Source organism: Nerophis ophidion, linkage group LG29, assembly GCF_033978795.1.
Source record: "Nerophis ophidion isolate RoL-2023_Sa linkage group LG29, RoL_Noph_v1.0, whole genome shotgun sequence".
In the NCBI taxonomy this organism is placed as follows: Eukaryota; Metazoa; Chordata; class Actinopteri; order Syngnathiformes; family Syngnathidae; genus Nerophis; species Nerophis ophidion.
The window spans coordinates 30,447,451-30,462,343 of NC_084639.1; the positions used below are offsets into that span (position 1 = coordinate 30,447,451).

A 14,893-nucleotide genomic window follows, 5' to 3' on the forward strand; every position below is an offset into this window, starting at 1 on the left:
TATTAACCTTGTATTGTAGATATCAAAAACCACGAGGAAACAAAAAAAAAAGCCCAAAATACATACCAACCTTGTAGTAACAAAAACCATGACAAATAAAATACAAATTTACCTTGTATTGTAGATGACCAGATTCTTTAAAATTGACCTTGTAGATAACAAAAAACATGGCAAATTAAATATTGACTTTGTAGTTAAAAACCATGACAAAAAAAAAAGACATATTGACCTTGTATTAGAGATGAGACACCCCCCAAAATAGACCTTGTTGTTAATAGAAACCATGACACAAATAAAATATACATTGACCTTGTATTGTAGATATCAAAAAACATGAGGAAACAAAAACAGTGACACAGGTTAAATACATACTGACCTTGTAGTTAAAAACCATGACACAAATACATACTGACCCTGTATTGTAGATGACTAGACCCCACAAAAATTGACCTTGAAGATAAAAAACATTAGGAAAAAAAAACCATTTACCTTGTATTGTAGATATCAAAAACCATGACAAAAAAAAACATATTGACCTTGTATTGTAGATGATCAGACACCCCCCAAAATAGACCTTGTTGTTAATAGAAACCATGACACAAAAAATATATATTGACCTTGTATTGTAGGTATCAAAAACCATGAGGAAACAAAAACAATGACACAATATACGTACTGACCGTGTAGTTAAAATACAAATTTACCTTGTAGATAACAAAAACCATGACAAATGAAATACATATTGACCTTGTATTGTTGATATCACAAACCATGAGGAAACAAAAACAGTGACACAGGTTAAATACATACTGACCTTGTAGTTAAAAACCATGACACAAATACATACTGACCCTGTATTGTAGATGACTAGACCCCACAAAATTGACCTTGAAGATAAAAAACATTAGAAAAAAAAACCATTTACCTTGTATTGTAGATATCAAAAATCATGAGGAAACAAAAACAAATACAAAAAAAAACCCCACAAATTGACCTTGTAGTTAACAAACTTTGGTCATCTTCAATACAAGGTAAATATGTATTTGATTTGTGTCCTCATGGTTTTTGTTAACTACAAGGTCAATTTGTGGGGGGGGAAGGGGAGTCTGGTCATCTACAATACAAGGTCAATATGTATTTTATTCGTCAGACTCCCCTTCCCCCCCAAAATTGACCTTGTAGTTAACAAAAACCGTGAGGACACAAGTTGAATACATACTGACCTTGTAGTTAAAAACCATGACACAAATAAAATACTAATTTACCTTGTATTGTAGATGAACAGACTCCTTCAAATTGACCTTGTAGATAACAAAAACCATGACAAATGAAATACATTTTGACGTTGTATTGTTGATGACCAGACCCCCAAAATTGACCTTGAAGATAAAAAACAAAATGTTATTTTCAATTATTGCACCCACACAAGGAACCATTACATCAGCCTGGGGTGCAGCCTGAGTGGAGAAACAAAAAAAAAAAAACAGGGACACAAAAGGAATTTAGAACAAACATTTAAGACACATGAACACAAATCAAGTCATTTGCGGCAAAGAGGTGAGTTTTAAGCTGTGCTCTAAAAGTGTCCAGAGTGGTGGCGGACTTGACTTTCAGGGGGAGCTTATTCCATAGGCCAGGTACCATCATTGAAAATGCACAGTCTCTCTTTGTCACTAGGTTTGACTGTGGGACCTTCAAGGTCATCTGGTTGTCAGATCTGAGGCAACGACCAAGCCTGGAGCTGATAGGTTGGTCCAGGAGATGTTTGATGTAAGCTGGGGTAAGACCACGGAGCGCTTTGAAGACATACGTAAGGATCTTAAATTTCACTCTGTGCTTCACCAGGAGCCAGTGAAGGGAGGAGAGGATGGGAGAAATGTGTTCCCTCATTTTTGTGCCTGTCACCAGCATTTTGTAGCAACTGCATGCTATATATGGTCTTGTTAGTGACCCCAGCATAGAGGGCATTCCATTAGTCCAGTCTGCAGAAGATGAGCATGAACACGACCCTCTAAGTCACTGGGGGAGAGGACAGACTTGATCTTGGCTATTGTGCAGAGTTGGGGGGTTGGAGTTCCCGAACAGAAGAATTTCACTCCGTCATTGAGCTGCAGGAAATTTTGACATCCACTCTTGTATGTCCTGCAAGCAGTCCTTCAAATGGTCCAGTCCAGAGGGATCGTCTGTCTTGAGTGGAAGATAGATTTAGTATCATCAGTGTAGAAATGAAAGGAAATTTTAAGGCGATGAATGACTTGGCTGAGGGAGAGCATGTAGATGGAGAACAGGATGGAACCCAGTATTGAGCCCTAGGGACCCCACAGGTGAGGTTGGCACAGCGGGAGGAATGTTTGGCTCTGTTCACAGAGAAGGTTCCGTTGTTGATGGAGGACGTAAACCAGCACAGGGCTATGTTAGTGATGCCAACCTCTTATTTCCCCAGATACACAATACATCCAACATTGGCCGGCCACACACACACACACACACACACACACACACACACACACACACACACACACACACACAAGCAGCAACTATCGCCCCCCCCGCCTCGGGTGAAGGTAATGTAACTATTGTAAACCAGACTTTCAAACCAAGGATGGCACAACATTTATTTAAACCCCAAAATGTCAAAAGGTGAACAACAACAACAAGAAAGCCAGCACCAACATCTCTGCAGATGTTTGGTGATGCATGGTGAGCTAAGAACCTTTTGTAAATACATCTTACATAAAGCATCACAAGTGCAAAAATATTCACAGCGTACTTTTCAGCTTGGAGATCCCAACTTTGAAATGTCCCAACACCCAGCTTTTGACAACCATAGTAGGGCCAAATCAGTGAGGGCAGGTGTGTTCACCTGTAGCAAACACTCAGCCCCACCTTCATTCATCCATCCATTTCCTACCACTTATTTCCTTTGGGGTCACGGATACCTATCTCAGCTGCAATCGGGCCGGAAGGCGGTGTACACCCTGGAAAAGTCGCCAACTTAACATCACAAAATGAAAATGCTACGCCCACCCTTCTTTCTTTCTTTGTGGACACGCCTACTTTGGTCATGTGCATTACGTTTTCATAACATGGTCACTACTGCCTACTTTGTCTTGTTACATTCTTATTTTACTGTCATATATATATATATATATATTTTTTTTTTTTCCCCATTGTTGCTTTTTATTTTTTATTCTTATTGTAATATTTCTCTATTGTGTTTCCATTTAAACTCCCATTATTTACTTTTATTTAAATTGATCTCAACTCTGTACACTGCTGCCGGAATTTTAATTTTCCTGAAGGAATCAATAAAGTACTATCTATCTATGTTGACATTCACGAGATGCCTCCATGAAATGTATCTTTATCTCAGGACAAAAATAAACACTCCAAAACATATACATATGGAGCCTATGTATTGTTAATACTCATTGACATGCTCCACACATATGTATTATAAATGCTCATTGACATGCTCCACACATATTATAAATGCTCATTGACATGCTCCACACATATGTATTATAAATGCTCATTGACATGCACCACACGTATGTATTATAAATGCTCATTGACATGCTCCACACGTATGTATTATAAATACTCATTGACATGCTCCACACATATGTATTATAAATGCTCATTGACATGCTCCACACATATGTATTATAAATGCTCATTGACATGCACCACACATATGTATTTTAAATGCTCATTGACATGCTCCACACGTATGTATTATAAATGCTCATTGACAGGCACCACACGTATGTATTATAAATACTCATTGACATGCTCCACACATATGTATTATAAATGCTCATTGACATGCTCCACACATATGTATTATAAATGCTCATTGACATGCTCCACACATATGTATTATAAATGCTCATTGACATGCTCCACACGTATGTATTATAAATGCTCATTGACATGCACCACACGTATGTATTATAAATGCTCATTGACATGCTCCACACGTATGTATTATAAATACTCATTGACATGCTCCACACATATGTATTATAAATGCTCATTGACATGCTCCACACATATGTATTATAAATGCTCATTGACATGCACCACACATATGTATTTTAAATGCTCATTGACATGCTCCACACGTATGTATTATAAATACTCGACATGCTCCACACATATGTATTATAAATGCTCATTGACAGGCACCACACGTATGTATTATAAATACTCATTGACATGCTCCACACGTATGTATTATAAATACTCATTGACATGCTCCACACATATGCATTATAAATGCTCATTGACATGTTCCACATGTATGCATTATAAATGCTCATTGACATGCTCCACACGTATGTATTATAAATACTCATTGACATGCTCCACACATATGTATTATAAATGCTCATTGACATGCTCCACACATATGTATTATAAATGCTCATTGACATGCACCACACATATGTATTTTAAATGCTCATTGACATGCTCCACACGTATGTATTATAAATACTCATTGACATGCTCCACACATATGTATTATAAATGCTCATTGACAGGCACCACACGTATGTATTATAAATGCTCATTGACATGCTCCACACGTATGTATTATAAATACTCATTGACATGCTCCACACATATGTATTATAAATGCTCATTGACATGCACCACACATATGCATTATAAATGCTCATTGACATGTTCCACATGTATGCATTATAAATGCTCATTGACATGCTCCACACGTATGTATTATAAATACTCATTGACATGCTCCACACATATGTATTATAAATGCTCATTGACATGCACCACACATATGCATTATAAATGCTCATTGACATGTTCCACATGTATGCATTATAAATGCTCATTGACATGCTCCACACGTATGTATTGTTAATGCTCATTGACATGCACCACACATATGTGTTGTTAATGCTTATTGACATGCTTGACATGACATACAAACATGTCAAGCCTGTCAATGACCATAAACAATACATACATGTCGGGCCTGTAAATGACCATGAATAATACATACATGTCGGGCATGTAAACGACCATGAACAATACATACATGTCGGGCCTGTAAATGACCATGAATAATACATACATGTCAGGCATGTAAACGACCATGAATAATACATACATGCCGGGCCTGTATACGAGCAGAAACAATACATACATGTCAGGCATGTAAAAGAGCATAAAACACTACATACATAAACATTGGCGTCGCACACGACCAACGCCAAACCAATTAGTCCGCCCTGAGATGGGTAGGTTTTGAGTTCAAACCCCGCCTGAGTCATACCAAAGACTATAAAAATAGGAGCCATTACCTCCCTGCTTGGCACTCAGAATCAAGGCTTGTAATTGGGGGTTTAATCACCCAAATTTATTCCCGAGCTCAGCCACCACTGCTGCTCACTGCTCCCCTCACCTCCCAGGAAGTGATCCAGGGTGAGGAGTCAAATGCAGATCATTTTGCCACACCTAGTGTGTGACAATTATTGGTACTTGAACATTGGCCTCAGACTACCAACGCCAAACCAACATTAGCCTTGTCGACGACCGTCAGGAACAAGAGTGAAGCGTCTTGCTCAAGGACACAACGTACAAGACGAGGTCAATAGAAGGTGGGAATTGAACCAGGAATTAAAACTTGGGGAGACAGGACCTTCTCTGTGGTCGGCCCTAAGCTGTGGAACACTGTGCCCCTCCATACTCAAACTGCTCCCGATGTGGAGTGTTTTAAGTCTCGTCTTAAGACCCATTTTTATTCTTTGGCTTTTAACACTACGTGAGTTGTGTGGTCAGAAAATATAATCCTTTAAGTTTACAATTCAGAAAGTTTTATGAAGCATAATTGTAAGCACACTACCACAAAACACAAATTGCTAGCCTCCGATGTTATGAACATTTTTTACAGTTGCATTGTATTGAAAATGAGGACATAGCAAAACATTTATTCCTTTAGTGGGAAAATATATACATAGAATAGAATGTACTTTATTGATCCTTGGGGGATATTCAACACCACAGTTCGCTCACAAACTATGATGATAATTATATATATATATATATATATATATATATATATATATATATATATATATATATATATATATATATATATATATATATATATATATATATATATATATATATATATCATTGTGAGCGAACTGTGGTGTTGAATTTCCCCCAAGGATCAATAAAGTACATTCTATTCTATGTATATATTTATTATTATTAATTTTTATTTTTATTTAGTCATTGGTGGAGCTTAAGATAGTATTCGAATGTTGTTTGTAATATTGTTGTGCCGCACTTTGGAAACATTTTGTTTAAATGTGCTATATACGGTAAATAAAGTGGATTGGAAGAATCCACAGGTTGCTGGCACGGTCACTCTACCAACCACGCAGTCCACAAAATAAACCAAAAAAACATTGACTTTGTATAGGACATATACTAATAAATAGGGCTACGAATCTTTGGGTGTCCCACGATTCGATATCGATTCTTAGGGTCGCAATTCGATTATAATTCGATTCTCCATTCACAACAATATTTTTCCAATTGAAAAGGATTGTGTATTCATTCAATACATAGATTTCAGCAGGATCTACCCCAGTCTGCTGACATGCTAGCAGAGTAGTAGATTTTTTAAAAAAACTTTTATAATTGTAAAGGACAATGTTTTATCAACTGATTGCAAGAATGTAAATTAGTTTGAACTGTTAAACGTACCAAAAATATGACTTATTTTATCTTTGTGCAAACATTGGACACAGTGTGTTGTCCAGCTTATGAGATGCCATGCAAGTGTAAGCCACTGTGACACTATTGTTCTTTTTGATTATTTTTATAAATGTCTAATGATAATGTCAATGAGGGATTTTTAATCACTATGCTGAAATCATAATATTGATACTGTTAATCATTTTTGTTTCACTACTTTTGGTTTGTTCTGTGTGGTGTTTGTGTCTCCTCTCAATTGTTCTGTTTATTGCAGTTCTGAGTGTTGCTGGCTCAGTTTTGGAATTAGATTGCATTGTTATGGTATTGCTGTGCAGTGGTTTGTTGGGTTGATTCATTTAAAAAATATTTTTTTTTCTTTTTTTAGTAGATTTTTCTTAAAATGAGAATTGATTCTGAATTGCACAATATGAAAATCGTGATTCTAATTCGAATTGATTTTTTTTCCACACCCCTACTAATAAATATCGAAATCTATAAAGCCCCCACACACACACACACCAAAAAGCAGCAACTATCACACCCCGCCTTGGGTGAAGGTCATGTAAGCATTTTAAACTGGACTTTCAAACCAACGACGGCAAAACATGCAGTTTAACACTTTAACATTTATTTAAACCCCAAAATGTCAAAAGGTGAACAACAACAATAACAACAACAAGAAAGCCAGCACCAACATCTCTGCAGATGTTTGGTGATGCATGGAGAGCTGACAACTTTATGTAAATACACCTTAAACAAAGCATCACAAGTGTAAAAGTATTCACAGCGGACTTTTGAGCTTGGAGATCCCAACTTTGAAATGTCCTTCTAAACACCCAGCTTTTGACAACCATAGTTGGACCAAATCAGTGAGGGCAGGTGTGTTCACCTGTAGCAAACACTAATCAGTGAGGGCAGGTGTGTTCACCTGTAGCAAACACTAATAAGTGAGGGCAGGTGTGTTCACCTGTAGCAAACACTCAACCACACCTTGACTCTCTTAGCCAGCAGTTGAGAGCCATGGTGACTGACAGCTTGTCAGCAACTAAATGTGTCTTGTTTCTACATGTTGTGTTCCTAACATGTGCATGTTTGTCACTAAATGTGTGTTTCTACATGTTGTGTTCCTAACATGTGCATGTTTGTCACTAAATGTGTGTTTCTACATGTTGTGTTCCTAACACATGTGCATGTTTGTCACTAAATGTGTGTTTCTACATGTTGTGTTCCTAACACATGTGCATGTTTGTCACTAAATGTGTGTTTCTACATGTTGTGTTCCTAACACATGTGCATGTTTGTCACTAAATGTGTGTTTCTACATGTTGTGTTCCTAACATGTGCATGTTTGTCACTAAATGTGTGTTTCTACATGTTGTGTTCCTAACACATGTGCATGTTTGTCACTAAATGTGTGTTTCTACATGTTGTGTTCCTAACATGTGCATGTTTGTCACTAAATGTGTGTTTCTACATGTTGTGTTCCTAACATGTGCATGTTTGTCACTAAATGTGTGTTTCTACATGTTGTGTTCCTAACATGTGCATGTTTGTCACTAAATGTGTGTTTCTACATGTTGTGTTCCTAACATGTGCATGTTTGTCACTAAATGTGTGTTTCTACATGTTGTGTTCCTAACACATGTGCATGTTTGTCACTAAATGTGTGTTTCTACATGTTGTGTTCCTAACACATGTGCATGTTTGTCACTAAATGTGTGTTTCTACATGTTGTGTTCCTAACATGTGCATGTTTGTCACTGACTAATAAATGTGTGTTTCTACATGTTGTGTTCCTAACATGTGCATGTTTGTCACTGACTAATAAATGTGTGTTTCTACATGTTGTGTTCCTAACATGTGCATGTTTGTCACTGACTAATAAATGTGTGTTTCTACATGTTGTGTTCCTAACATGTGCATGTTTGTCACTGACTAATAAATGTGTGTTTCTACATGTTGTGTTCCTAACATGTGCATGTTTGTCACTATTTCTACATGTTGTGTTCCTAACACATGTGCATGTTTGTCACTAAATGTGTGTTTCTACATGTTGTGTTCCTAACATGTGCATGTTTGTCACTAAATGTGTGTTTCTACATGTTGTGTTCCTAACACATGTGCATGTTTGTCACTAAATGTGTGTTTCTACATGTTGTGTTCCTAACACATGTGCATGTTTGTCACTAAATGTGTGTTTCTACATGTTGTGTTCCTAACACATGTGCATGTTTGTCACTAAATGTGTGTTTCTACATGTTGTGTTCCTAACACATGTGCATGTTTGTCACTAAATGTGTGTTTCTACATGTTGTGTTCCTAACACATGTGCATGTTTGTCACTAAATGTGTGTTTCTACATGTTGTGTTCCTAACACATGTGCATGTTTGTCAGCAACTAAATGTGTGTTTCTACATGTTGTGTTCCTAACACATGTGCATGTTTGTCACTAAATGTGTGTTTCTACATGTTGTGTTCCTAACATGTGCATGTTTGTCACTAAATGTGTGTTTCTACATGTTGTGTTCCTAACACATGTGCATGTTTGTCACTAAATGTGTGTTTCTACATGTTGTGTTCCTAACATGTGCATGTTTGTCACTAAATGTGTGTTTCTACATGTTGTGTTCCTAACATGTGCATGTTTGTCACTAAATGTGTGTTTCTACATGTTGTGTTCCTAACACATGTGCATGTTTGTCACTAAATGTGTGTTTCTACATGTTGTGTTCCTAACACATGTACATGTTTGTCACTAAATGTGTGTTTCTACATGTTGTGTTCCTAACACATGTACATGTTTGTCACTAAATGTGTGTTTCTACATGTTGTGTTCCTAACACATGTGCATGTTTGTCACTAAATGTGTGTTTCTACATGTTGTGTTCCTAACATGTGCATGTTTGTCACTAAATGTGTGTTTCTACATGTTGTGTTCCTAACACATGTGCATGTTTGTCACTAAATGTGTGTTTCTACATGTTGTGTTCCTAACATGTGCATGTTTGTCACTAAATGTGTGTTTCTACATGTTGTGTTCCTAACATGTGCATGTTTGTCACTAAATGTGTGTTTCTACATGTTGTGTTCCTAACATGTGCATGTTTGTCACTAAATGTGTGTTTCTACATGTTGTGTTCCTAACATGTGCATGTTTGTCACTAAATGTGTGTTTCTACATGTTGTGTTCCTAACATGTGCATGTTTGTCACTAAATGTGTGTTTCTACATGTTGTGTTCCTAACACATGTGCATGTTTGTCACTAAATGTGTGTTTCTACATGTTGTGTTCCTAACACATGTGCATGTTTGTCACTAAATGTGTGTTTCTACATGTTGTGTTCCTAACACATGTGCATGTTTGTCACTAAATGTGTGTTTCTACATGTTGTGTTCCTAACATGTGCATGTTTGTCACTAAATGTGTGTTTCTACATGTTGTGTTCCTAACACGTGCATGTTTGTCACTAAATGTGTGTTTCTACATGTTGTGTTCCTAACACATGTGCATGTTTGTCACTAAATGTGTGTTTCTACATGTTGTGTTCCTAACACATGTGCATGTTTGTCACTAAATGTGTGTTTCTACATGTTGTGTTCCTAACATGTGCATGTTTGTCACTAAATGTGTGTTTCTACATGTTGTGTTCCTAACACATGTGCATGTTTGTCACTAAATGTGTGTTTCTACATGTTGTGTTCCTAACACATGTGCATGTTTGTCACTAAATGTGTGTTTCTACATGTGTTCCTAACATGTGCATGTTTGTCACTAAATGTGTGTTTCTACATGTTGTGTTCCTAACACATGTGCATGTTTGTCACTAAATGTGTGTTTCTACATGTTGTGTTCCTAACACATGTGCATGTTTGTCACTAAATGTGTGTTTCTACATGTTGTGTTCCTAACACATGTGCATGTTTGTCACTAAATGTGTGTTTCTACATGTTGTGTTCCTAACACATGTGCATGTTTGTCACTAAATGTGTGTTTCTACATGTTGTGTTCCTAACACATGTGCACGTGCAGTGCGAATCAAACAATTTTCAAGCAGCAATAAAGCACACAGTAGAAGCATCAAGACAAACAATACAACGCCAGTGTAAAAGAGCAAACTGTCACAGCAACACAAACACAACTTTAAATCAGCAATAAAGCACACGGTAGAAGCATCAAGACAAACAATAGAACGCCAGTGTAAAAGAGCAAAGTATTACTCACTGCGAATAAAACCCGTCCGATCCACATCCGTCCAAAAAGAATAATGATGAAGCAGTGAAGGAGGGACTCAGGTGGAACTAAATACAACTAATTAAACGAGGAACAGGTGTGCAGACACGGAGCAGAGAGTAAAGGTGCCACAAAAGACAGAGAGCAAACAGGAAACAGTAAGAAAATAAGAGCAGCAGGACAGGAAGTGATTTCAAAGACAGGAAAAGCAAACATGAGCAAAGTGTCAGTAGCACTTCTGACACATCTATATATATATTAGACCAGGGTCTCAGACACGCGAGATCTTATTTTGCGGCTCCCACGCTAATATGAAAGTTGAATGTTAGTGAGAGTTTGATATGAATGGTGCTTGACAGCATTGTGGGCGGAGCTGAAGGAATCCACCAATCACGGTGTGCTATATGGCTCTCCAACAGTGACGTCACTTGTGTGACGCAGGCAGAGACAGGTTTGAAATAAAGTTAAAAACGATGATGCTGTGTTCCAAATTTAAGTTATTTGATTAATCTGAATGAGCCTATGGCTTTGCAATTTGTTTATTATGTATTCATTTCTTTGTATTCTATTTTTGTTATTTTTAATTTACAACGCCCTGGCGCTGTTTGGACTGTTTTTATAATGTTTTGTAATGTTTTATATTGTTGTTGGACTTACTGTTTGTAATTGTGGAAATTTATAAATAAAAAAAAAAAGTTTTGAAATAAAGTTGAAAACGATGACACTGTGTTCCAAATTTAAGTTATGGCTTAATTAATTTGCACTTGGTTATTATATATATATATTTTTTTGTATTTTATTTTTGTTACTTTGAATTTACAACCCCCTGGCGCTGTTTGGACTGTTTTTATAATTTTTTGTAATGTTTTATACTGTTTTTGGACTATTTTGATTATTGTTTCTCATCTGTTTGTTATTGTTGAAATTTGTAAATAAACATTTAAAAAAAACGGTTGAAATAAAGTGGTCCTCGTGTAAAACTAGAGCCTGCGTCTTTGTTATTGTAAGCGAGATTTTATATTTGTCGCCTATACTGTATAAAAGTACAAAATAAGAAAGAGGGAGGCTGCAGTTTTACACTTTATTTAGGACCACTTTATTTACTTGCTCTCAAAAACCTCGGCTCCACTCAACCTGTCACCACTTCCGCTCCTCAGGCCTTCAAAATAAGACTCCAAGGCATATACTGCTGAAGAGCTTCTAACAGGAACTTAACATCACAAAGAGGCAAGCCCATAAAAATAGGTTACATACCTCCCCTCCTACAAAAAGAAACGTCCTCGTTTCAACACAAATAACAGGATAAGTGCAAAAACAACACAGGCAGTTAAAACAAACAAAAACAAAAACATATTAACTGTCCCCCCAAATATACAGAGCCAGGGGCGTCGCCAGACATATTTCACTGGGGCACGTGCCCCACAGTTGATCTGCAGTGCCCCAGTAAAAATTTCACCAATAAAAAAAAACGCTTTTGAGTTTTAAGTTTACATAACATAGACAACAGCGCACATACTACTTAGTATGGTAATTGATTGCTACTGTATTCACTCCACGAAACAATGAGCACATGGCTAATTAATATGGTAATTTATTCACGTGTGGATCGAGACTTCGGTTGAGAGAGAAAGAGAGAGAGAGAGAGAGAGAGAGGATGAGAATCACTGCATGAGGTAGGTAACGTTAGCCAACAACAATTTGTTAATTACAATATTTTGATTTTGATTTGACTCAAACTTTAACTCCTAGATGGAATTAAGAAAGTTATTGTCCCGCAGCAGAGAAGAAGCGAGGAATGAGAGATGTAAGTGAAGTCCTAGCTAGCTAGGCAACATCATTGTCTTAAGTTGATGCTAAGTTAGCTAACATTATTCCTTGTATCAAGACAAACATATTCATTAAGTTGATGCTAAGTTAGCTAACATTATTCCTTGTATCAAGACAAACATATTCATTAAGTTGATGCTAAGTTAGCTAACATTATTCCTTGTATCAAGACAAACATATTCATTAAGTTGATGCTAAGTTAGCTAACATTATTCCTTGTATCAAGACAAACATATTCATTAAGTTGATGCTAAGTTAGCTAACATTATTCCTTGTATCAAGACAAACATATTCATTAAGTTGATGCTAAGTTAGCTAACATTATTCCTTGTATCAAGACAAACATATTCATTAAGTTGATGCTAAGTTAGCTAACATTATTCCTTGTATCAAGACAAACATATTCATTAAGTTGATGCTAAGTTAGCTAACATTATTCCTTGTATCAAGACAAACATATTCATTAAGTTGATGCTAAGTTAGCTAACATTATTCCTTGTATCAAGACAAACATATTCATTAAGTTGATGCTAAGTTAGCTAACATTATTCCTTGTATCAAGACAAACATATTCATTAAGTTGATGCTAAGTTAGCTAAGGTTATTCCTTGTATCAAGACAAACATATTCATTAAGTTGATGCTAAGTTAGCTAACATTATTCCTTGTATCAAGACAAACATATTCATTAAGTTGATGCTAAGTTAGCTAACATTATTCCTTGTATCAAGACAAACATATTCATTAAGTTGATGCTAAGTTAGCTAACATTATTCCTTGTATCAAGACAAACATATTCATTAAGTTGATGCTAAGTTAGCTAACATTATTCCTTGTATCAAGACAAACATATTCATTAAGTTGATGCTAAGTTAGCTAACATTATTCCTTGTATCAAGACAAACATATTCATTAAGTTGATGCTAAGTTAGCTAACATTATTCCTTGTATCAAGACAAACATATTCATTAAGTTGATGCTAAGTTAGCTAACATTATTCCTTGTATCAAGACAAACATATTCATTAAGTTGATGCTAAGTTAGCTAACATTATTCCTTGTATCAAGACAAACATATTCATTAAGTTGATGCTAAGTTAGCTAACATTATTCCTTGTATCAAGACAAACATATTCATTAAGTTGATGCTAAGTTAGCTAAGGTTATTCCTTGTATCAAGACAAACATATTCATTAAGTTGATGCTAAGTTAGCTAACATTATTCCTTGTATCAAGACAAACATATTCATTAAGTTGATGCTAAGTTAGCTAACATTATTCCTTGTATCAAGACAAACATATTCATTAAGTTGATGCTAAGTTAGCTAACATTATTCCTTGTATCAAGACAAACATATTCATTAAGTTGATGCTAAGTTAGCTAACATTATTCCTTGTATCAAGACAAACATATTCATTAAGTTGATGCTAAGTTAGCTAACATTATTCCTTGTATCAAGACAAACATATTCATTAAGTTGATGCTAAGTTAGCTAACATTATTCCTTGTATCAAGACAAACATATTCATTAAGTTGATGCTAAGTTAGCTAAGGTTATTCCTTGTATCAAGACAAACATATTCATTAAGTTGATGCTAAGTTAGCTAACATTATTCCTTGTATCAAGACAAACATATTCATTAAGTTGATGCTAAGTTAGCTAACATTATTCCTTGTATCAAGACAAACATATTCATTAAGTTGATGCTAAGTTAGCTAACATTATTCCTTGTATCAAGACAAACATATTCATTAAGTTGATGCTAAGTTAGCTAACATTATTCCTTGTATCAAGACAAACATATTCATTAAGTTGATGCTAAGTTAGCTAACATTATTCCTTGTATCAAGACAAACATATTCATTAAGTTGATGCTAAGTTAGCTAACATTATTCCTTGTATCAAGACAAACATATTCATTAAGTTGATGCTAAGTTAGCTAAGGTTATTCCTTGTATCAAGACAAACATATTCATTAAGTTGATGCTAAGTTAGCTAACATTATTCCTTGTATCAAGACAAACATATTCATTAAGTTGATGCTAAGTTAGCTAACATTATTCCTTGTATCAAGACAAACATATTCATTAAGT

The 14,893-nt window shown here is 35.8% G+C and overlaps 1 protein-coding gene and 1 long non-coding RNA gene across 2 annotated transcripts in view; both read right to left on the reverse strand.

Moving 5' to 3' along the window:
• The window catches only part of LOC133546175 (zinc finger protein OZF-like), a 396,978-nt gene that overhangs the window by 147,270 nt on the left and 234,815 nt on the right, over window positions 1-14,893 (reverse strand). The gene's annotated exons all lie outside the window — the stretch shown is intronic.
• Window positions 1,469-10,994, reverse strand: LOC133546216 (uncharacterized). Its single transcript, XR_009805028.1, has 2 exons — window positions 10,965-10,994; window positions 1,469-2,187 (listed from the first exon to the last, which is right to left on the reverse strand). It is a non-coding gene; the product is annotated as an uncharacterized LOC133546216 (long non-coding RNA).